We start from the raw sequence: 23726 nt of genomic DNA, 5'->3' as shown, positions 1-23726 counted from the left end.
TACCCAGGGGTAGAATTGCTTGATCAAATGGTAATTCCATGTTTATCTTTTTGAGGAACCACCCATCTATTTTCCACAGTGGCAGTAGCATTTTACATTCCCACCAGCAATGGAGGAGGGTTCCAATTTTTCCACATCCTCCCCAGCACCTGTTGTTTTCTGTTTTTTTGATCAGTCATTCCTGTGGAGGTGATGGATAACTCACTGTGGTTTTGATTTGCATTTCCTTGCATTTCGAATCCCCAGGCACTCCTTCGAAACTCTATGGGGCAGTTCTACTCTGGCCTGTAGGGTCGCTATGAGTCAAAATTGACTCCATGGCAGTGGGTTCGGGTTTTTGAAATCATTAATGACATTGAGTATCTTTTCATGTGCTTGTTTGCCATTTGTATATCTTCTTAGATGAAACACCTATTCAAGTCCTTTGACCAGTTTTTGATCTGATTGTCTTTCTGTTGTTAAGTTGTAGAAGGAGTTCTTTATATATTCTGGATATTAAACCCTTATCAGAGATATGATTCTCCCAAATCTTCTTTCATTCTGTAGGTTGTATATTCACTTTTTTTTGTAAGTTCTTCAATACACAAGGAGCCCTGGTGCTACAGTGGCTAAAAGCTCTGCCGCTAACCAAAAAGTCGGCAGTTGGAATCTGCCAGCTGATCTTTGGAAACCCTATGGGGCAGTTCTACTCTGTCTTATAGGATTGCTATGAGTCAGAATTGACTCTATGGCAACCGATTTGGTTTTTGGTTTTAATGAACAAAAGTTTTAATTTTGATGAAGTCCCATTTATTTATTTGTCTTTTGTTGCTCATGTTTTCAATGTCATATCTCAGAATCCATTGTTAATAGCTAGATCGCAAAACATTATCCCTATATTTTCCTCTAAAAATTTTATGGTCTTAGACATTTGTCCATGTTATTTGAAGCTCCCAAAAGTGCTCTGAGGGCCAAATATTTTCTTCATTGACCTTTGTCATGAATTGAATTGTGTACCCCCCAAAATATCTATCAATTTGTCTAGGTCATGATTCCCAGTATTGTATAGTTGTCTACCATTTTGTCATTTGATGTGATTTCCATATGTATCGTAAATCCTATAACTATGATATAATGAGATGGATTAGTGGCAGTTATATTGATGAGATATAAAAGAGAAAGACAAGCAGAGAGACATGGGGACCTCATACCACCAAGAAAACCATGCCAAGAGTGGAGCGCATCCTTTGGACCTGAGGTTCCTGAGCAGAGAAGCTCCTAGAGAAGATTGATGACACCGACCTTCTTCCAGAGCCGACATAGGAAGCCTTCCCCTGGAGCTGACACCCTGAATTTGGACTTGTAGCCTACCAGACTGTGAGAGAATAAATTTCTCTTTGTTAAAGCCATCCACTTGTGATATTTCTGCTATAGCAGCACTAGATGACCAAGACAGCCTTCAATAATGCCGTATTTCTATGCGGGGAACATGGTAGTGGTTAAGTGATTAGACTCTGGTGTCACACAATCTTGGTTCAAATCTCTATTTTTATACTTAATACCTTATGATTTTGGGCTCAATATCTGTGAGGCCCAGCAGCCTGAACTGTCAAATGAAATGAGTAAGGGTTTAATCCAGTATATGTCATGCTATAAGCATGGAATAAGTAGGTGTTAGCATCATGATTATTCCTCAGGTGCATGAGATTCTCAACTCTCTAGTCATTTTTTGATTGTCCAAGTGAGAGTGTTTTGTGCAAGGAGAAATGCAACAGGTCCATCTAAAGAGTCTCTTTCAAGCTCCAACTCACAGCTTCCCTTCTTCGTATTTGAGCATGTGTCCAGCTTCCTCTTTCACACAGGGGATGACTTGAATCAGGGTTTTATCCCTTCTGATCCAACCATTAAAAGTATGGACTCTGTTTGACACCTACCTTCTGGATCCCCCCCCAGATATGCTTGAGCTCGAGGGAGAAGTCTGGCCCAATACGTGCCAATGAGCAGCCAGCCCTCAGCAAAAGGTTTAAGTCACTTCTTACTCCTTTTCCTTGGTCCCCACTGACTGACGTGACCTTCTTGGTTGAGCTCCTCTATGTTCTTGAAAGGGGCTCTTCTAACAGATACTTTTGTCTTAGAATCATAATCTTTCACTGGGTTCCCCCTCTAGGCCTCCTGTATGCAAACTCTAACTCTGATTTGACTCCTAGAGAAAGAGTTGCCAGGTTGCTAATGCAGACTATGTGAAGTCTCACACTTAAGATCAAACCCAAACCAAACCAAATCAAACCAAACTAAACCAAACCCACTGCTTTTGAATTGATTTCAACTCATAGCGACCTTCTAGGACAAAGTGGAACTGCTTCAAAGGGTTTCCAATCTTTATGTAAATCTTTACGGTAGACGACTGCCACTTCTTCTCCCACGGAGGGGCTGGTGGATTCGAATTGCTAACCTTAGTGTTAGTAGCCAAGCTGTTAGCCAGTGTACCACCAGTCCTCATTACCTGCAAATTGTACAGGTTGGCATAAATAGGTGACCATTCTGGTTTGCCCCTGGAAGCCTGGGTGTACACGTATTGTTCCATCATAATTATTATATAGCTTCTCTTTTCATTCTGAAAGTGTCCTGGTTTAGATACTAAAGTATAGGGTCTTTTTATGTATGCATGTTGGCTGATAACGAAGCGAATGACTGAGGTCAGTTTGAAGCCCTGAAATAATTCTACATAAGGTGCAAGGTTTTCTGCCTAATGAATGAAGGGCAGGACCAGTGGAATGGTGAAGAGTAGTTTCTGATCATAGTGACATTGATTGGAATCATTGTGTCAGTTATTTGTGATCTTGGGCCAGTTACTAACCACACTGAGATTTAGTTATTCAGTACCTAAATTTGATGTTAATAATGCTTATGTTCTCATTAAATGTCAACTATTATCAGTGCTAAAGTAAATTTTTCATAGTTAATCAGATGACTATGAATTCTAAAAGACACTCCAAATCTTACAGCATCAGCAAGTTCTTAGGCTCCTGGTAAGGTCCTTGGAAAATTCTCAGGTCACTCTCTGCATATGTATGCTCAGACTGTAACACTTGTAACCTGGATTGAAGTACCAGAGATAGATAATCTGATCTGGAAGACTGGAGATAAATTCAAAGAAAGTAAGAGAGAGAGACAGACAAAGAGGGAGAAATAGCTATGTTGGGTAAAGTGAAGAAATAACGATAAGATCATTTGCCATCGAGGAATTAATCCTTTTGGTCCAAGGTCTGGGCCTCCACAGTTTGACAGGGAGTATGAAAACCCAGGAAGTCAAAACTTTTTGATCAGCAACTGGGGCTTGTCTGATGCTCATCTAATTTTTCTGTACTATTATGTTCTTGGAGTTTGATGCCCAGTTTCTCTGTTGAACAAATCCTGTTAATATTAATAGTTCACATTGTTGAGTATTTACTACTCCAAGACACAGTCTAAACTCATTACATGTATTAACTCATTTAATCCTTCAATGGCCCCATAAGTAGGTAATATTTTTTCAGTATAGGGGATAAAACTGAGGTACATATATAAAGTTGCCCACCACCACCCAGCTAGCAAATCATTGAGGCAGGAATCCAACTCAAGCCTCCTCACTGCAAAGCTGCAGCTCTTGCTCAGTACTCTATGAATGTTCATATGATGTGAGCTCCAAGAGGGAAGGGGCTTGGCTATTTTATTTTCTGTTCTATCCCAGTGTCAACAACAGTGTCTGGAACATGGCTGAATAAATGAATAAATTTAGACTGGTTTCTTTTGAAGGAAATCTTGTTTGTCACTGATAATAGAAAGGGGCAGACTGAAGATTCCCACAATTAAACGTGCAGGTTCTTCTGATTTTTGACACAAGTCTTCAAGAAAAAAAAACATGGCTGCAATATGCTGGTACTCCTGGTGATGCTAACTGCCACATCTCAGTCCCTGACATTTCTTACTCCTCTTATTCCCAGCAGAGAGAGGAGCAGTATGAGGTCCGAGAACCAGAGCAGCCTGTCTGAATTTTTCCTCCTGGCGCTCCTCCTCTTGGAGGAGCAGCAAGGTATGTTCTTCACCCTGTTCCTGGGCATGAACCTCACCAAGATGTTGGAGAATCTGCTCATCAGGTTGTACTGTTGCCTGCACACCCCCATGTACTTCTTCCTCAGCCCCTTGGCATTTTCTGATGTCTCTTTCTCATCTGTCACTGTCCCAAAGATATTGATAAACATGCATACTCAGGATCAGTTCATTCTCTATGTGGGGTACATTTCACAAATGTATTTTTTCATACTTTTTGTTTGTCTTGACGATTTTCTTCTTGCAATGATGGCATATGAGAGGTTCATGACCATCTGTCACCCACTGTACTACACCACTCTCATGAGGGAGGAGCTGTGCATCTTCTTGGTGGATGGATCCTTGTTCTTTTTTTGTGCCCATGTCCTGTTACACACCCTTCTCCTGTCCCACTTGTCCTTCTGTGCTGACAACACCATCCCCCACTTCTTCTGTGACCTCACTGCCCTCCTTAAGCTGACCTGCTCAGACACCTCCCTCAACGAGCTAATTATCTTCACTGAGGGGGGAGTGCTTGTCCTTCTGTCACTGAGTGCTGTTTTGGGCTCTTATGTCAGCACTGGGCCCACCAACCTAAAGGTCCCCTCTACCAAGAGGATCTGTAAAAGCTTGTCTGCCTGTGGCTCCCACCTCTTGGTGGTATTTCTGTATTATGGAACTCATGCAATTATTTACTTCTTCCTTCATCGAACTATTCCAAAATCAAGGACATAATTGCTTCAGTTATGTATACAGTAGTGACCTCCATGCTGAACCCCTTCATCTATAGCCTGTGAAACAGAGACATGAAATTGACTCTGTGGATGCTTTACAAAGGGGGGAATATTTTTGCCAAGTGACAGTTACCCATTCATGTTTTTTCTTCTCCTTGTGATGCTCCCAGTGATGCCTTCTTGAAAAGTTGTGTCAGTGACTATGGTAGATTGTATCCCTTCCTTTCATGTGCGGAGTTTACTTTCTCACCCCTTGAATCTAGGCAGGTCTTTTGACTTGCTTTGACTAAGAGATTATTTATAATAGTGATATTGTGAGAATTCCAAGCCTAAGCGGACTCTGTTCTTCCTGCTCTTGGAACCTTGAGACTTCCATGTGAACAAGACCATGATAGGTTGCAGGAAGAAAAGAGGCCACATGGAGGAGAACCAAGATGTTCCAGCTGAAGATATACATGTATCTGTTTATTCCAGGATATAAACAACCCACCAGTCAGACAAAAAATCCCAAAACAGGAGGAATAAATTGTAAACTAATGAGATTTGTTACCCAAAGAGGGTGAGTGAGAATGGGGTGGAAAAGATGGGGAGGTGGGTATAACTCTTTGATAATTGTGGTCATGTTATTCTTTTGTCTACCAAAATAAACAAATAAAAAAGGATGGACAATGAAGTAAAATAGAATAAAACAGAACAAATGAACCTAATTATATATCAAATGAATAACATCATCTGAATGAAGAGAAAAAAAAAGCAAAAAGTAACCTAAGTAATTCTTTTTTTTTTTTTAATTTGTTCTGTTTTAGGTGAAAGTTCACAGCACAAATTAGTTTCTCATTCAAAAAATGTAAACACAAATTGTTTTATGACATTAATTGCAATCCCCACAATGTGTCAGCACTCTCCCCCTTTCCCTTTCTACCCTGGGTTATCACTGTTCATAGATTGTTTTCCTGTCCCTTCCTGCCTTCTCATCTTTGCCTCTGGGTAGGTGTTGCCCATTTGGTCTTGTACACTTGGTTGATCTAAGAAGTGTGTTCCTTATATGTATTATTGTTTGTTTTACAGCCCTGTCTAATCTTTGGCTGAAAGGTAGACTTCTGAAGTGGCTTCAGTTCTGAGTTAGCAGGATGTCTGAGGGCCATAGTCTTGGGGGTCCAACCAGTCTCTGTCAGTCTGGTCTTTTTTTGTGAATTTGAATTGTGTTCTACATTTTCTCCCCCGTGCCTGGGGCCCTCTATTGTGATCTCAGTCAGAGCAGTCAGTGATGGTAGCTGGGCACCATCTAGTTCTTCTGTGCTCAGGTTGGTAGAGGCTGTGGTTCTTGTTGTCTGTTAATCCTTTGGACTAACATTTTCCTTGTGTCTTTGGTTTTTTTCATTCTCCTTTGCTCCTAACATGCTGGGAACAACAGATGTATCTTAGATGGCCAATTGCAAACTTTTAATCCCACAGATGCTACACACCAATGTGGGATGTAGACCATTTTCCTTTTTTTTTCTAATTTTTATTGTACTTTAAGTGAAAGTTTACAAATCAAGTCAGTCTTTCATATAAAAATTTATATACACTTTGCTGTGTACTCCTAGTTGCTCTCCCCGTAATGAGACAGCATACTCCTTCTCTCCACCCTGTATTCCCAGTGTCCATTCAACCAGCTGCTGTCCCCCTCTGCCTTCTTATCTCCTTTCCAGACAGGAGCTGCCCACATAGTCTCATGGGTTTACTTGAGCCAAAAAACGCACTCCTCATCAGTATCATTTTCTATCTTATAGTCCAGTCCAATCCCTATCTAAAGAGTTGGCTTTGGGAATGGTTCCAGTCTTGGGCTAACAGAACGTCTGGCGACCTTGACTTCCAAGGTCCTCCTACTCTCAGTCAGACCATTGAGTCTGGTCTTTTTAAGAGAATTCTAGGTCTACAACCCGCTGCTCTCCTGCTCCATCAGGGGTTCTCTGTTGTGTTCCCTGTCGGTGCAGTCATCAGTTGTAGCCGGGCACCATCTAGTTCTTCTGGTCTCAGGCTGATGTAGACTCTGATTTATGTGGTTTTTTCTGTCTCTGGGGCTCATATTTACCTTGTGTCTTCCGTGTTCTTCATTCTCCTTTGCTCCAGGTGGGTTGAGACCAATCGATGCATCTTAGATGGCCACTTGCTAGTGTTTAAGACCCCAGGCACCTCTCACCAAAGTGGAATACAGAATGTTTCCTTAATACATTTTGTTATGCCAGTTGAGCTACATGTACCCTGAAACCATGGTCTCCAGACCTCTGACCCTGCTACTCTGGCCTTCAAAGCGTTGGGTTTACTCAGGAAACTTCTTTGCTTTTGGTTTAGTCCAGTTGTGCTGACCATGTAGAGCATTTTCTTTATGAGCTACGTTATGCCAATTGATACAAATGTTCTCTGCGACCTTGGTCCCCAGCCCTCAACCCCAGTAACTCAGTCTCTCAAGGTGTTTGGATGTGTCTAGGAAGCTTCTATGACTTTGCCTTGGTCATGCTGTGCTGACTTCCCTTATATTGTCTGTTGTCTTTCCCTTTACCACAATTAACACTGGTCTACTATCTAGTTAGTGGTTCCCTCTCCCCAACCCTCCCCCTAAAATTGTTTTTTTCTGTGTGTAAACATTTTCTTGGGTTTTCATAATAGTGGGCTTACACAATGTTTGTCCTTTTGTGACTGACTTCTTTCACTCAACATAATACCCTCCAGATTCATTCATGTTTTGAGATGTTTAGCAGATGCATCATTGTTCTTTATCATTGCATATTGCATAGTATTCCATTGTGTGTATGTATTATAACTCCTCTGTTGACCAGCATCTTTTTACATATTTTTAAAAATAATTTTTATTGTGCTTTAAGTGAAAGTTTACAAATCAAGTCAGTCTGTCACATATAAGCTTATATACACCTTACTCCATACTCCCACTTACTCTCCCCCTAATGAGTCAGCCCGCTCTCTCCTTTCAGTCTCTCCTTTCGTGACAATGTTCCAGTTTCTAACCCTCTCTACCCTCCTATTTCCCCTCCAGGCAGGAGATGCCAACACAGTTTCAAGTGTCCACCTGAAACAAGTAGCTCACTCTTCGTCAGCATCTCTCTCCAACCCATTGTCCAGTCCCTTCCGTGTCTGATGAGTTGTCTTTGGGAATGGTTCCTGTCCTGGGCCAACAGAAGGTATGGGGACCATGACTGCTGGGATTCCTTTAGTCTCAGTCAGATCATTAAGTCTGGTCTTTTTATGAGAATTTGGGGTCTGCATCCCACTGTTGTCCTGCTCCCTCAGGGGTTCTCTGTTGTGCTCCCTGTCGGGGCAGTCATCGGTTGTGGCCGGGCACCATCTAGTTCTTCTGGTATCAGGATGATGTAAGTCTCTGGTTCATGTGGCCCTTTCTGTCTCTTGGGCTCTTAGTTATCGTGTGACCTTGGTGTTCTTCATTCTTCTTTGATCCAGGTGGGTTGAGACCAATTGATGCATCTTAGATGACCGCTCGTTAGCATTTAAGACCCCAGACACCACACTTCAAAGTGGGATGCAGAATGTTTTCATAATAGTATTATTTTGCCAATTGACTTAGAAGTCCCCTTAAGCCATAGTCCCCAAACCCCCGCCCTTGCTCCGCTGACCTTCCAAGCATTCAGTTTATCCTGGAAACCTCTTTGCTTTTGGTCCAGTCCAGTTGCGCTGACCTTCTGTGTATTGAGTATTGTCTTTCCCTTCACCTAAAGTAGTTCTTATCTACTAACTAATCAGTAAATAACCCTCTCCCACCCTTCCTCCCTCCCCCCCTCGTAACCACAAAAGTATGTGTTCTTCTCAGTTTATACTATTTCTCAAGATCTTATACTAGTGGTCTTATACAATATTTGTCCTTTTGCCTCTGACTAATTTCACTCAGCATAATGCCTTCCAGGTTCCTCCATGTTATGAAATGTTTCACAGATTCGTCACTGTTCGTTATCGATGCGTAGTGTTCCATTGTGTGAATATACCACAATTTATTTACCCATTCATCCGTTGATGGACACCTTGGTTGCTTCCAGCTTTTTGCTATTGTAAACAGAGCTGCAATAAACATGGGTGTGCATATATCTGTTGGTGTAAAGGCTCTTATTTCTCTAGGGTATATTCCGAGTAGTGGAATTTCTGGGTTGTATGGTAGTTCTATTTCTAACTGTTTAAGAAAACGCCAGATAGATTTCCAAAGTGGTTGTACCATTTTACATTCCCACCAGCAGTGTATAAGAGTTCCAATCTCTCCACAGCCTCTCCAACATTTATTCTTTTGTGTTTTTTGGATTAATGCCAGCCTTGGAGTGAGATGGAATCTCATCGTAGTTTTAATTTGCATTTCTCTAATGGCTAATGATCGGGAGCATTTTCTCATGTATCTGTTAGCTGCCTGAATATCTTCTTTAGTGAAGTGCGTGTTCATAGCCTTTGCCCACTTCTTGATTGGGTTGTTTGTCTTTTTGTGGTTGAGTTTTAACAGAATCATATAGATTTAGAGATCAGGTGCTGGTCGGAGATGTCATAGCTGAAAATTCTTTCCCAGTCTGTAGGTGGTCTTTTTACTCTTTTGGTGAAGTCTTTAGATGAGCATAGGTGTTTGATTTTTAGGAGCTCCCAGTTATCTGGTTTCTCTTCATCATTTTTGGTAATGTTTTGTGTTCTGTTTATGCCTTGTATTAGGGCTCCTAAGGTTGTCCCTATTTTTTCTTTCATGATCTTTATCGTTTTAGTCTTTATGTTTAGGTCTTTGATCCACTTGGAGTTAGTTTTTGTGCATGGTGTGAGGTATGGGTCCTGTTTCATTTTTTTGCAAATGGATATCCAGTTATGCCAGCACCATTTGTTAAAAAGACTATCATTTCCCCAATTAACTGACTCTGAGCCTTTGTCAAATATCAGCCGCTCATATGTGGATGGATTTATATCTGGGTTCTCAATTCTGTTCCATTGGTCTATGTGCCTGTTGTTGTACCAGTACCAGGCTGCTTTGACTACTGTGGCTGTATAATAGGTTCTGAAATCAGGTAGAGTGAGGCCTCCCACTTTCTTCTTCTTTTTCAGTAATGCTTTACTTATCCGGGACTTCTTTCCCTTCCATATGAAGTTGGTGATTTGTTTCTCCATCACATTAAAAAATGTCATTGGAATTTGGATCGGAAGTGCATTGTATGTATAGACGGATTTTGGTAGAATAGACGTTTTTGCTATGTTAAGTCTTCCTATCCATGAGCAAGGTATGTTTTTCCACTTAAGTAGGTCCTTTTTAATTTCTTGCTCTAGTACTTTGTAGTTTTCTTTGTATAGGTCTTTTACATCTTTGGTAAGATTTATTCCTAAGTATTTTATCTTCTTGGGGGCTACTGTGAATGGTATTGATTTGGTGATTTCCTCTTCGATGTTCTTTTTGTTGACGTAGAGGAATCCAAGTGATTTTTGTGTTTATCTTATAACCTGAGACTCTGCCAAACTCTTCTATTAGTTTCAGTAGTTTTCTGGAGGATCCCTTAGGGTTTTCTGTGTATAAGATCATGTCATCTGCAAATAGAGATAATTTTACTTCCTCCTTGCCAGTCCGGATGCCCTTTATTTCTTTGTCTAGCCTAATTGCTCTGGCTAGGACTTCTAGCACAATGTTGAATAAAAGCGGTGATAAAGGGCATCCTTGTCTGGTTCCCGTTCTTAAGGGAAATGCTTTCAGGCTCTCTCCATTTAGAGTGATGTTGGCTGTTGGCTTTGTATAGATGCCCTTTATTATGTTGAGGAATTTTCCTTCAATTCCTATTTTGCTGAGAGTTTTTATCATAAATGGGTGTTGGACTTTGTCAAATGCCTTTTCTGCATCAATTGATAAGATCATGTGGTTTTTGCCTTTTGTTTTATTTATATGGTGGATTACATTAATGGTTTTTCTAATATTAAACCAGCCTTGCATACCTGGTATAAATCCCACTTGGTCGTGGTGGATTATTTTTTTGATATGTTGTTGAATTCTATTGGCTAGAATTTTGTTGAGGATTTTTGCATCTATGTTCATGCAGGATATAGGTCTGTAATTTTCTTTTTTTGTGGTGTCTTTACCTGGTTTTGGTATCAGGGAGATGGTGGCTTCATGGAATGAGTTAGGTAGTATTCCGTCCTTTTCTATGCTTTGAAATACCCTTAGTAGCAGTGGTGTTAACTCTTCTCTGAAAGTTTGGTAGAACTCTGCAGTAAAGCCGTCCGGGCCAGGGCTTTTTTTTTGTTGGGAGTTTTTTGTTACCGTTTCAATCTCTTTTTTTGTTATGGGTCTATTTAGTTGTTCTACTTCTGATTGTGTTAGTTTAGGTAGGTAGTGTTTTTGTAGGAATTCATCCATTTCTTCTAGGTTTGCAAATTTGTTAGAGTACAATTTTTTGTAATAATCTGATGTGATTCTTTTAATTTCAGTTGGGTCTGTTGTGATGTGGCCCATCTCGTTTCTTATTCGGGTTATTTGTTTCCTTTCCTGTATTTATTTAGTCAGTCTGGCCAATGGTTAATCAATTTTGTTAATTTTTTCAAAGAACCAGCTTTTGGCTTTGTTAATTCTTTCAATTGTTTTTCTGTTCTCTAATTCATTTAGTTCAGCTCTAATTTTTATTATTTGTTTTCTTCTGGTGCCTAATGGATTCTTTTGTTGCTCACTTTCTATTTGTTCAAGTTGTAGGGAAAGTTCTCTGATTTTTACTCTTTCTTCTTTTTGTATGTGTGCATTTATCGATATAAATTGACCTCTGAGCACTGCTTTTGCTGTGTCCCAGAGGTTTTGATAGGAAGTGTTTTCATTCTCATTGCATTCTATGAATTTCTTTATTCCCTCCTTAATGTCTTCTATAGCCCAGTCTTTTTTCAGCAGGGTATTGTTCAGTTTTCAAGTATTTGATTTCTTTTCCCTAATTTTTCTGTTATTGATTTCCACTTTTATGGCCTTGTGGTCTGAGAAGATGCTTTGTAATATTTTGATGTTTTGGATTCTGCAAAGATTTGTTTTATGACCTAATATGTGGTCTATTCTAGAGAATGTTCCATGTGTGCTAGAAAAAAAGTATACTTTGCAGCAGTTGGGTGGAGTGTTCTGTATAAGTCTATGAGGTCAAGTTGGTTGTAGCAATTAGGTCTTCTGTGTCTCTATTGAGCTTCTTACTGGAAGTCCTGTTCTTCTCTGAAAGTGGTGTGTTGAAGTCTCCTGCTGTAATTGTGGAGGTGTCTATCTCACTTTTCAGTTCTGCTAAAGTTTGTTTTATGTATCTTGCAGCCCTGTCATTGGGTGCATAAATATTGAATATGTTTCTATCTTCCTGGTCAATTGTCCCTTTAATCATTATGTAGTGTCCTTCTTTATCCTTTGTGGTGGATTTAACTTTAAAGTCTATTTTGTCAGAAATTAATATTGCTACTCTTGCTCTTTTTTGCTTGTTGTTTGCTTGACATATATTTTTTCCATCCTTTGAGTTTTAGTTTGTTTGTGTCTCTAAGTCTAAGGTGTGTCTCTTGTAGGCAGCATATAGATGGATCGTGTTTCTTTATCCAGTCTGAGACTCTCTGTCTATTGGTGCATTTAATCCCTTTACATTCAGCGTAATTATAGATGAGTATGTGTTTAGTGCTGTCATTTTGATGCCTTTTTATGTGTTTTGTTGACAATTTCATATTACACTTACTTTATTGTGCTGAGACGTTTTTCTTTGTAAATTGTGTGTTCCTCATTTTCATAGTATTTGACTTTATGTTTGCTGAGTCGTTATGTTTTTCTTGGTTTTTATTTTGAGTTATGGAGTTGTTATACCTCTTTGTGGTTACCTTAATATTTACCCCTATTTTTCTAAGTAAAAACCTAACTTGTATTGTCTTATATCGCCTGTTTCCCTCTCCATATGGCAGTTCTATGCCACCTGTATTTAGTCCCTCTTTTTGATTATTGTGATCTTTTACATATTGACTTCAATGATTCCCTGTTTTGAGCATTTTTTTCTTTTAAAATTAATCTTAATTTGTTTTTGTGATTTCCCTATTTGAGTTGATATCAGGATGTTCTGTTCTGTGACCTTGTGTTGTGCTGGTATCTGATATTATTGATTTTCTGACCAAACAATTTCCTTTAGTATTTCTTGTAGCTTTGGTTTGGTTTTTGCAAATTCTCTAAGCTTGTGTTTATCTGTAAATGTCTTAATTTCACCTTCATATTTCAGAGAGAGTTTTGCTGGATATATGATCCTTGGCTGGCAGTTTTTCTCCTTCAGTGCTCTATACATGTCATCCCATTGCCTTCTTGACTGCATGGTTTCTGCTGAGTAGTCTGAACTTATTCTTATTGATTCTCCTTTGTAGGAGACCTTTCTTTTCTCCCTGGCTGCTTTTAAAATTTGCTCTTTATCTTTGGTTTTGGCAAGTTTGATGATAATATGTATTGGTGATTTTCTTTTTGGATCAATCTTAAATGGGGTTTGATGAGCATCTTGGATAGATATCCTTTCGTCTTTCATGATGTCAGGGAAGTTTTCTGCCAACAGATCTTCAACTATTCTCTCTGTGTTTTCTGTAATCTCTCCCTGTTCTGGGACTCCAATCACATGCAAGTTATTCTTCTTGATAGAGTCCCACATGATTCTTAGGGTTTCTTCATTTATTTAAATTCTTTTATCTGATTTTTTTCAGCTATAGGTGTCAATTCCCTTGTCATCCAGATCCCCCACCTGCATTCCAATTGCTCGAGTCTGCTCCTCTGACTTCCTATTGAGTTGTCTAATTCTGTAATTTTACCGTTAATCTTTTGGATTTCTGAATGCTGTCTCTCTATGGATTCTTGCAACTTATTAATTTTTCCACTATGTTCTTGAATAATCTTTTTGAGTTCTTCAACTGCTTTATCAGTGTGTCCCTTGGCTTTTTCTGTAGATTGCCTTATTTCATTTCTGAGGTCATCCCTGATGTCTTGAAGCATTCTGTAAATTAGTTTTTTATATTCTGTATCTGGCAATTCCAGGATTGTATCTTCATTTGGGAAAGATTTTGATTCTTTAGTTTGGTGAGTTGTAGAAGCAATCATGGTCTGATTCTTTATGTGGTTTGATATCGACTGCTGTCTCCAAGCCATCACTAAGATATTGTAGTGATTTATTCTATATTTGCTCACTGAGTCTTATCTTGTTTTGTTTTCTTTCAATATATGTAGATGGGCTACTAGATTGCGCTGTCTTGATTGTTGTAGCCCTTGAGTCACTTATGTCCTATCACCAGCTGGTTTGGGCTGTTAACAGATATGTAAGCCTAAGAGTTCATTCACTATTCTTGAGTAGAATCTGATTTTGGGTCATCAAGTGTGTGGTGCAGACTGTCACCTATCCACCTCGAGAAGTAGTGGTGATAGTTGTGTGCACCAGATTCTAGTAGCAGCAGGGGTGCACACTCCAGGGGAGGCAGGATGCTGACAGGCTTCCCCCAAGTGCCAGTGAGGTAGATGTGTCTCTATTCCTAAAGCACTTTGGTGGGTGGGCTCTGCAGGTGTACCTTAGGCCCCCAATGCAAGTACCTCTACAGATTGGTAGGTGTCACCCTCCTTAGACCCCTAAGGCAGGAGGCAAGGTGGTTTGGGGGGAGCTTCAGCCCTGAGTTCCGTGTTGTGGGTCAGTGAGGGCTCTGTTGAATATGCAGAGATATCCGACCTGGGAAACTTGTCTTTCCAGTAATCCGCTAAAACAATTACAGTCAGATCTCTATCAGAATTGCCTTTGCATTATAATAGCCACCTTGTTCCCTGCACGGATGAAAGCCCAATACTGTGGATCACATATGTTTGGCTGGAGCTGGTTCTGTGTTTTTAGTCCAATTAGGGAAGGATTTTTGGTCCCTGGGTTTTTTGTAGCTGCTTCTTTCAGGCCAGGAGAATGGGTTAGGAAAAGACCAAAAAAAAAAAAAAAGAGTAAAAGAAAGAAAAAACACAGCACACTTGACTCTCTGGCTCAGGAAATTCCAATGTTACTGAAGCCGCCTGGGAAGGGGAGGGGAGGTTCAGATAAATAGGAGAGAGTAGCTCCCCGGAATATAGACAAAGTGACTTATCTTGCTTGGGATGACTGTTTTATGTGAGATTCCTGAGGGGAGTGTTGACTGTGTGCACTGGCTGGGTAGAGATTGCCCCCGAGGGTCAAGCCCGCATCCTGTGTTTGTGCTGTCTCAGAAGCCATGGTCATTTCCTCCGCTCCCAGTCCAAAGCCCAGCGCCAAGGTTCCCTGGCTGGGACGCCGCACTCCAGGCTCCAAAACCAGTCACTGCCTCCTGGTGACTTCTCCTCCTGTCAGCCACGTCGTTGCACTGCCTGCATGCACTGGCTGGGCTTCCCCCGAGGTCACTTCTGCGGGCTAGGGCTGCATCCCGTGTTTGCGCCATCTCAGGATGCCGTGCTCAGCTCCCCTGAGCCCAGTCCAAAGCCCGGTGCCAAGGTTTCCTGACTGGGACGCTGGCTCCAGGCTCCGAAAACAGTCGCTGCTTCCCCGTGGTTGTTCGTTCTCAGTCTCTGTCACTCAGGTCAGCTCTTTAGATCTGTGTTTGATGGTCAGGGTTCGTAGATTGTCATGCATGTAATCGATTCACTTGTTTTTCCGACTCTTTGTTGCAAGAGGGATCCGAGGTAGCTTCTACCTAGTCAGCCATCATGGCCCCACCTCTGACCAGCATCTTTTTGCTATTGTGAATAATGCTGCAATGAACATAGGTGTGCATACGTCTATTCATGTGATAGCTCTTATTTCTCTAGGATACTTTTCTAAGGGTGGGATTGCTCGTTTGCATGGTATTTCTGTTTCTAGCTTTTCAAAGGGTTATCGTATTGTTTTCCATAGTGGTTGTACCATTTTACCTTCTCACCAACAGTGCCTAAGAGTTCCAATCTCCCCTCAACCTCTCCAACATTTGTTATTTTCTGTTTTTTTGATTAGTGCCATTAATGTTGGGGTGAGTTGGTATCTCTTGTAGTTTCGATTTGCATTTCCCCAATGGCTCATAATCTCGAGAATTTCCTCCTGTGTCTGTTAGCTGACTGAATATCTTCTTTGGTGAACTGTATGTTCATATCCTTTGCCCATTTTTCAATTGGGTTATTTGTCTTTTTGTTTTTCAGATGTTGACTTATTCTATAGATTTTAGAGATTAGACCCTTGTCAGATTAGTTGTGGCCAATTTTTTTTTTCCCAGTCTGTAGGTTCTCTTTTTAGTCTTTTAGTGGTCTTTTGATGACCACGAGTGTTTAATTTTTAGGAGCTCCCAGTGATCTAATGTATTTTCTGGTGTTTGTGCGTTGTTAGTTATGGTTTGTATACTATTCATGCCATGTATAGGGCCTCTAGTATTGTCCCTATTTTTTTCTTCCAGCTCTTTATCATTTATGTTTTATATTTAGGTCTTTGATTCATTTTGATTTAGTTTTTGTGTATGGTGTGATGTATGGGTCCTGTTTCATTTTTTTACAGATGGACATTGAGTCTTGCCAGAATCATTTATTAAAAGACTGTCTTTTCTCACTTAATGGACTTTGGCTCTTTGTCAAATATCAGCTGACCACAGGTGGATGTATTTACATCTGGGTTTTCGATTCTGTTCCATTGGCACGTGTCTGTAGTTGTATAAATACCAGGCTATTTTGACTGCTGTGGCTGTATAGCAGGCTCTGAAATCAGGTAGTATGAGGTCTTGTACATTGTTCTTTCTCTTGTATGATGCTTTGCTTATCCTGGGCGTCTTTCCTTTCCATGTAAAGTTGGTGATTAATTTTTCCATCTCCTTGAAGAATGCTGCTGGTATTTGGATCTGGATTACCTTATATCTGTAGATTGCTTTGGGTAGGATTGGTATTTTCACAATGTTGCACCTTCCCACCCATGGGTATGGTATGTTTTTCCATTTATGTATATGTCTTTTGGTTTCTTGCAGTAGTTTTTCTGTAGTTTTTTTTTGTATAGGTCTTTTATATCACTGGTTGGATTTATTCCTAAGTATTTTATCTTTTTAGGGGCTATTATAAATGGCATTTTTTCCTGATTTCCTTTTTGAAGTTCTTTTTGTTGGTGGCTAGTAATCCAGCTGATTTTTTATGTTCGTCTTGTGTCCTGCTACACTGCTTAATCTTTCCAGTAGTTTTCTTGTGGAATCTTTGGGGTTCTCTTCATATAGGATCATGTCATCTGTGAATAGGGATAGTTTCACTTGATCCTTTCCAATCTGGATGCTCTTTATTTCTTTTTCTTCCCTTATTGCTCTATCTAGGACTTCCGGCACAAAGTTAAGAGTGGCAATAAAAGGCATTCTTGCCTTGTTCCCATTCTCAGGGGTATGCCTTCAGCCTGTCTTCACTGAGAATGATGTTGGCTGTTGGTTTTGTATAGATGCCCTTTATTATGCTGAGAAATTTCCCTTCTATTCCTATTTTGCTAAGAGTTTTTATCAGGAATGGGTGTTGAACTTTACCAAATGCCTTTCCTAGTTCAATTGTGATGATCATGTGATTCTTTTCTTCTGTTCTATTTATGTGCCAGATTATGCAGTTTGATTTTCTAATGTTGAACCATCCTTTTGCAACTAGTATGAATCCCACTTGGCCATGGCGCATTATTTTTTTGATATCATACTGAATTCTAATGAGTAGAGTTTTGTTAAGAATGCTTGCATCTATGTTTATGAGAGATATTGGTCTGTAATTTTCTTTTTTGTGGTGTCTTTACCTGGCTTTGGTATCAGGGGTATACTGGCTTCATAGAATGAATTCAGGAATATTCCTTCTTTTTCTACGCTCTGAAATAGTTTCAGTAATAGTGGTGTGAACTCTTCTCTGAATGTTTGGTAGAATTCTCCAATGAAGCCATCAGGGCCAGAGCATTTGTTTGTTTGTTGTTGTTGGAAGTTTTTTTTTTTTGTTTGTTTTTTAATTGCCTCTTCAGTCTCTTCTCTTGTTATAGGTCTGTTCAGATTTTCTAACTCATCTTGTGTTAGTTTAGGTAGGTGTGTGTTTCCAGAAATTTGTCCATTTCCTGTAGTTTCTCAAATTATAGGGGTACAATTTTTCATAATATTCTGTTATTATGACTTTTATATCAGTTGGGTCAGCTATAATGTCCCCCATCTCATTTCTTATTTGTGTTATTTGCTTCCTCTCCTGTTTTTTCAGTTTGGCCAATAGTTTTTCGATTTTGTTCATCTTTTCAAAGAACCAACTTGGTCTTTTTGATTACTTCTGTTCTCTACTTCATTTATTTCTGCTCTAATTTTTATTATTTCCCTTCTTCTGGTGACTGTGGGCTTATTTTGCTGTTCTTTTTCTATTTGTTTGAGTTGTAGGGATAACATTTTGATTTTGGCCCAGTCTTCTTTTTTGATGAGTTAGTTTATTGCTATAAATTGACCTCTGAGCACACTGTGTTTGCTGTGTGCCACAGGTTTTTGTACGATGTGTTTTCATTCTCACTTAATTGTAGGATTTTTTTATTCCCTCTCTGACTTCTCCTATTACAGTTTTTTTTAACCAACATATTTTTCAGTTTACATGTATTTGATTTTTTCCCTTGCTCTTCCTGTTGTTGATTTCTACTTTTATGGTGTTGTGATCAGAGTAAATGCTTTGTATTATTTCAATGCTTTGGATTTTATCGAGGGTTGCTGTGTAGTCTAAAATGTGGTCTATTCTGGAGAATGTTCCCTGTGTGTTGGAAAGAATATTTACTATGCTGCTGTTGGGTGGAGTGTTTTACATATGTCTATGAGGTCAAGATTGTGGCCTTTAGATCTTTTGAAACCCTGGTAGCATAGTGGTTAAGTGCTGCAGCTGCTAACCAAGAGGTCGGCAGTTCGAATCTCCCAGGCGCTCCTTGGAAACTCTATCGGGCAGTTCTACCCTGTCCTATAGGGTCACTATGAGTCAGAATCCACTCGACGGCAGTGGGTTTGGTTTTTGGTTTGGTATCTTTGCTGAGTTTCTTTCTAGATGTTCTGCCCTTTACCGAGAGTGGTGTGTTGAAGTCTCCTACTATTATCGTGGAACTGTCAATTTCTCATTTCACTGCTGTTAGAGTTCATTTCATGTACTTTGGAGCCCCGTTGTTGTGTGTAGATATTTATTAAGGTTATGTCTTCTTGGTGGATTGTCCCTTTAGTCATTATATAATGTTCTTTGTTGTCTTTTATGGTTGATTTTGCCTTGAAGTCTATTTTATCTGCTATTAGTATTGCTTCTCCTGCCTTTTTTGGTTGCCGTTTGCTTGATATTGTATTTTCAGGAAGAAGAAGTAGGTTTGGAAAGGTAAAGGATTAAAGGACTATCTCTACCATGAGGGAATGAAGCATCACATGCAGTAAATGCTAATTTAGCCCACGAAGTGAAGTTGTTACTCGGTCTACTATTCCTTTAGAAATATGGAATTTAAATAGAGTTCTGAGCAGCAATGTTTCCTTCTGTCAGGGTATGCAAGTGTAATCCTGGACTCAAGGCAATTGAATTGACAAAAGAAAAAAATTTTGTGAGGTGAAGATCCTTTTTGTGAGGTGATAGCATTATCCCTCATCCTCTCACTTCTACCTCTGTATTCCCCCAAAGTTCTGAAGATATATCCCTTTCGTTACCTCTTATATTCAGTTGAAGTGCACATTCCCATGATATTAATGTATATCGTGCACCAGTGTCTAGTCATCCCAACAGTCTTCCCTCATCATCTCCAGGTCATTCAACTTCCTTTTAAACTGAAGCAGAATTTGTATACAATAAATGACGCAAATCTTAAGTGTAAAGATTTTTATTGTTGATTTTTAAAATCCATCTCCCAGCTTATGGGCATTAGAGTTATTTCCAGTTTGGTCTATTATGAATAAAACTGCTATGAATATTCTCACATGAGTTTTTTGTAGACAAAGGGCATTTGTCTGTTTAATGAAAAATTATTGTGGTAAGATATATATATATATAAAAATATGAATATGTATATAAATAATATATATATAAATATATATGTATATAACCCAAATCCATTGCCATCAAGTCAATTCCAACTCACGTGACCTTATAGGATAGGGTAGAACTGCCTCATAGAGTTTCCAAGGAGCACCTGGAGGATTTGAACTGCCGATCTTTTGGTTAGTAGCTGTAACACTTAAGCACTACACCACCAGGGTTTCCAAGACATGTATATATATATGTATGTGTATGTGTATATGTACGTATATGAAAAGTTTGTCATTTTAACCATTTAAAAATATTTATTTATTTATTGTGTTTTAAGTGAAAGTTTACAAATCAAGTCAGACTGTCATACAATAAGTTATACACACCTTGCTATGTACTCCTAGCTGCTCTCTTCCTGATGAGAGCATATTCTTCCCCTCTACCCTGTATTCCCAGTGTCCTTTCAGTCAGCTCCTGTCCCCCTCTTCCTTCTCATCTTACTTCCAGACAGGAGTTGCCCACATAGTCTCATGTGTATACTTGAGCCAAGAAGCTCACTCCTCACTGGCATCACTATCTATCTTATAGTCCAGTCCAATCCCTGTCTGGAGAGTTGGCTTCAGGAAAGGTTCCAATCTTAGGCTAACAAAGGGTCCGGGAACCATGACCTCCAGGGTCCCTCTAGTCTCAGTCAGACCATTAAGCCTGGTATTTTTACAAGGATTTGAGATCTGCATCCCACTGTTCTCCTGCTCCATTACGGATTCTCTGTTTTGTTCCCTGTCAGGACAGTGATCGTTGGTAGCTGGGCACCATCTAGTTCTTGTGGGCTCAAGCTGATGGAATTTCTGGTTTATGTGGCCATTTCTGTGTCTTGGGCTCATCTTTGCTGTATGTTTTTGGTATTCTTCATTCTCCTTTGCTCCAGGTGGGTTGAGACTGAATGATACATCTTAGATGGCTGCTTGCTGGCATTTAAGACCCCAGACACCTTGCACTAAAGAGGGATGCAGACTGTTTTCTTAATATGTTTTGTTGTGCCAAATGACCTAGATGTCCCCTGAAACCATGGTTCCTAGATGCCCATCCCTGCTACTCTGGCCTTCAAAGCACTTGGCATTTTAACCATTTTTAAGTGTACAATTCAGTGACATTTACATTCACAACGGTGTGCCAGCATCACCACTATCCATTTCCAAAAGTTTTACATTACCCAACACAGAAAACAGTACTGCTATGACAATAACTCACAATTTCTTCTCCCTCCAGCTCCTAGAAGACACTAATAAATTTATGTTTCTATGCATTTGCCTACTCTCAATATTTCATAAGTGTGATCATGCAATATTTGTCATTTTGTGTTTGATTTACTTCACTCAACATAATGTTTTCAATACATCCAAGTCATAACATGTATAAGAATTTCACTTCTCTTTATGGCTAAATAATATTTCATTGTATATATCTAATAAATTTTTATTATCCATTCATCTGTTGATGGACACTTGAGTTGTTTCCACCTTTGGACTATGGTGAATAATGCTGCAATGAGCATTGGCATACATGTTTCAATCCCTGGTTTCAAGTCTCTTGGGTATACATATAGAGGTGGAATTGTTGGGTCATATGATAATTCTATGTTTAACTTTTTTTTGTTTGTTGCCTTTTAATAAAATCTTTATTGTGGTAAAAAATATATAACACAGCAGTCACCAACTTAACATTTTTTACATGTAAAATGCAAAGAAAAAAACTAAGCAAAAACTATCAGAATCAGCTCTAGAACTCTGGAAAATGGTCAAAGGTTTATAGCAACAAGGAAAATGCCAAATCAAGAGAAAGGTGACTTAAAGAAAAACATGATGGTAGGAGAACTATGCGGTGTTTTAAGTTAGCCTTCTCCCACTTCCCTCCCTGGTGTAGTGGTGGTCTTGAAGATGTTGGTCTGTGTTCCTGCTGTGGGTACATGGCTCTGGAGAGAGGAGAATAAACCTCATTCCCCAAGAATTATGTTTGTCTGTTTTGACCTATCTGAGGATTTCTCAAAAGACTGATACAAAGAGCTTGCCTATGTTTCACGTAAATCTAAAGTTTGTCAGGGGAGAAAAGCAACAAAGTGAAGGTTGTGTTTTAAAACATTGAAAGGTAAATGAACAAGTCACAGACACGGGGGTGGGGGAGAAGATTACAACTGGGCAAAAAATAGATGTGCCCAAAGCCTGGGAGGGAAATCTGGGAAGAGAGTTACTTTGGGGAGTAAGAACTTTGAAAGGCTTCGCCATATAACAGGGGCTCTCAAAAGTCACATGCATGCCCAGGGCAGGATGCATGCTCAAAAAATATTGAGAAGACCTGAAACATTCATTTCTGACTGATCTTTAGGCTCAGCGTAAGCAGGAATTGAAGGCTAAGGCAGAGCTATAATGGACTGGCTAAGTGCTGAAGGAGTATCCCAACAAAGTCAATCTGCAAAGACTTGGAGAATATTTTTTTCTTTCATTTTTTTGGCTCAAGGCATTTATGTAAATCTCTGCTAAACCGCTAGCTCACCATAAGTTAAAGACACAGAGGCTTCAGAGACCAAAGAGGATGAAGAATACAGTCTTTAAAAAATAGATAATGAGTCACTAAACAAAAAAATTTCTATCACCCACAGTAAGAAACAACAAACCATGAGGAGGGAGAAGAATCTGATTTCCACAGTAAGCACATTATATATTTAAAAAGTTCAATTTTCCACCAAAAATTATGAGACATGCAAAGAAAAGAGTATGGCCCATTCACGGGAAAAAGAAGTTAACACAAGCTGTCTCAGAGAAAGCACAGACTTTTGACTTACTAGACAAAAATTTTAAATCAACTGTCTTAAATATGCTCAAAGAGCTAAAGGAAGTCATGGACAAAGAACTAAAGGAAACTAGGAAAATTATGTCACAACTAATAAATAATAAAACTTTTTTTAGAAAGAGAAAAGTTAAAGAGCTATAGACATCTTCCTTATGAAAAAAAATAGCTAAAATAATAAATCACCAAAGTAAAACACGATAAAACAAAATAAAAGCAACAGAGCAGACCAGACTGGAGATCCTGTCTCTAGTGCCTAGCATACTTTACTTCCCAGAAAAGTCCACTGGATCTCTGGGTGGCTCTGTTGCCTACTGATTTCTCCTTACAGATCTGAACCAGGAATTGTTTTCCTTCAAATATTGTTTCCCTTAAAATTCTAGCCACCTGACTTTAAGGCACTGAATATAAATTTAAGTACACATAAAATATCTTACTTGGAAAACAGTGTGCTGAGGGATTTTTGTGGTTAGAGCAAAGACACCTGTATGGAAAATTGTTTTTAATAGGAAGCACTGGAGAGGTGGAAGCAAGTCTATGAGGAACAAATACCAGATAACCAGAGCAGAGATACAGAAGTCACCTGAATACCTGAGAGCTGAATTACTAAATTGCTTAGCTCATTTGGATTTACTATTGAGCTGTTGCTTGCTACAAGGCCCAGAACAAGATACAATGAGCAATGCACAGGAAGGAGGAGACATGGTTCTGCCCAGGCTGATGGGAAAGAGACACTAACTACCTCCTGTCAGGGACATCTCCAGGGCTCTGCGGAAGACACAAACTAGTTCTCTCTCTTATGCTCTTCCATCTCCCTTCTTTTTTTTTCTCCCTCCATTCTTCCCGCTGTTCAAATGTTCAAAAAGACAGTCAAACAGCTACATATTGAGTAATTATTTTCATCAGTATGCCGAAATGTGAAGAATTTTAAAGGATCAGTCTTAACAGAGAAATTTGTTCAGGAAATATTTGTGGCAAAAGGATTAGTTTACAGCAGTATTTGGAAGAAGAGAAAGGGGAGAAGAAGTGAGGAAGAAAACAAAAATTGTAGCAGATGTGGGGTCAATTTATGAGCCATGAAAAATGGTTATAAGTGCCCATGACAGCCTTGCTTCATGTGGAATAAACATGCTAATCTCCAACAG

At 39.4% G+C, this 23726-nt stretch overlaps 1 pseudogene; it reads left to right on the top strand.

Annotated features, from left to right (window-relative positions):
- The first annotated feature begins 3978 nt into the window (after positions 1 to 3978).
- LOC100677059 (olfactory receptor 1J4-like) lies at positions 3979 to 4877 on the top strand (annotated as a pseudogene).
- The last annotated feature ends 18849 nt before the right edge of the window (positions 4878 to 23726 follow it).

The sequence above is a fragment of the Loxodonta africana genome, chromosome 9 (assembly GCF_030014295.1).
Source record: "Loxodonta africana isolate mLoxAfr1 chromosome 9, mLoxAfr1.hap2, whole genome shotgun sequence".
NCBI lineage: Eukaryota > Metazoa > Chordata > Mammalia > Proboscidea > Elephantidae > Loxodonta > Loxodonta africana.
The sequence above is the reverse complement of the archived record's forward strand: the minus strand, read 5'-3'. Positions and strand labels throughout refer to the sequence as shown.